Here is a 1021-nt window from a genome sequence, read left to right as displayed (position 1 = left end):
TTTCATCACCTGTAAAATCTGAAGCCCTTATTACCATTATCTATGGTTGAATTAACTGCTAAACATTGCGTCCGCTGTTCTGATTCTTTGCGTGATTGTAGTATTTTCCTGACCACCGATATTCCTGACTCAATGGACAGAAATGGCGCATGTGTGACTTATGATAAATCACGTAATGTCCAGTCCAGTAACATATATATCGATCAATGCTGCTGGCGCTCTGTCCTTCTCTCGCACTTCCCGCTACTTAGCAGTGGGTGTCAGGTTACATTGTGTTGCATTCAATGTTGTCGGAAAAAACAGAGTTTCATGTGCTTAATGTCCGATTTGCCATAACTATTTATTGAATTAATTGTCGCTAGCTGGGGTGGCAACAGGGGTGCCAAGGCTCTCGTTTGGGGGTGGCAACTGCCACCCCATGCCACCCCAGTAGATCCGCCCCTGGGTGTGAGTGAATACTTTTTATAGGCATTGAACTATAATATATGTGTGACAGAGTGGACATTAGAGATGATTGCACCCCCTCCCTTTTCTTTCTTTGTTTAAAGACTTCTGTTTTTCTTACTTTAATTAAAGATGTTGACTACTCTTAAGCTGGGAGATGCATTGGACTGCAGTTGCAGCAGTTCGCCACCAGTGGGCCCATAGAGCACAGTGAGCGCTCCTGACTCAGCGTGCCAACGGCAAATTTAGCAGAGTAACGGCTGGTCATCGGAGGCGCTGTCAACAGGTAAATATCAATTAGCGCTGCTATTTATATTGACGGTTTCTTGTGGGAGAAGTCAGCTGGAGTAAAGTGACGAGATGCTTGTGTAGGTTTTTTTTGAATGAGCAGTTGTTTGACTTATATTGTAAATATTTGTTTGTGAGGAAGGCCAACGGCACATTTAGCACAGTAACGGCTGGTCAGCGGACGCGCTCACTGCCGCTAGCTATTGTCTATCAACAGTGTTCAACAATAAAAGAACCTGCGAAAAACACACTGACTCAGAGGTTCCCAAACTGTGGGGCGCGCCGCCTG

At 45.1% G+C, this 1021-nt stretch overlaps 1 protein-coding gene across 1 annotated transcript in view; it reads left to right on the top strand.

Moving 5' to 3' along the window:
- The first annotated feature begins 655 nt into the window (after positions 1-655).
- The window catches only part of tacr1a (tachykinin receptor 1a), a 47497-nt gene continuing 47131 nt past the window's right edge, over positions 656-1021 (top strand). The window contains exon 1 of the mRNA XM_007573425.2: positions 656-730. The gene's annotated coding sequence lies outside the window, so the exon portion shown is untranslated. The remainder of the gene's footprint in view (positions 731-1021) is intronic.

The sequence above is a fragment of the Poecilia formosa genome, unplaced genomic scaffold (assembly GCF_000485575.1).
Source record: "Poecilia formosa unplaced genomic scaffold, Poecilia_formosa-5.1.2 Scaffold329, whole genome shotgun sequence".
In the NCBI taxonomy this organism is placed as follows: Eukaryota; Metazoa; Chordata; class Actinopteri; order Cyprinodontiformes; family Poeciliidae; genus Poecilia; species Poecilia formosa.
Note: the sequence above shows the minus strand (reverse complement) of the source record. Positions and strands in the feature narration are given on the sequence as shown.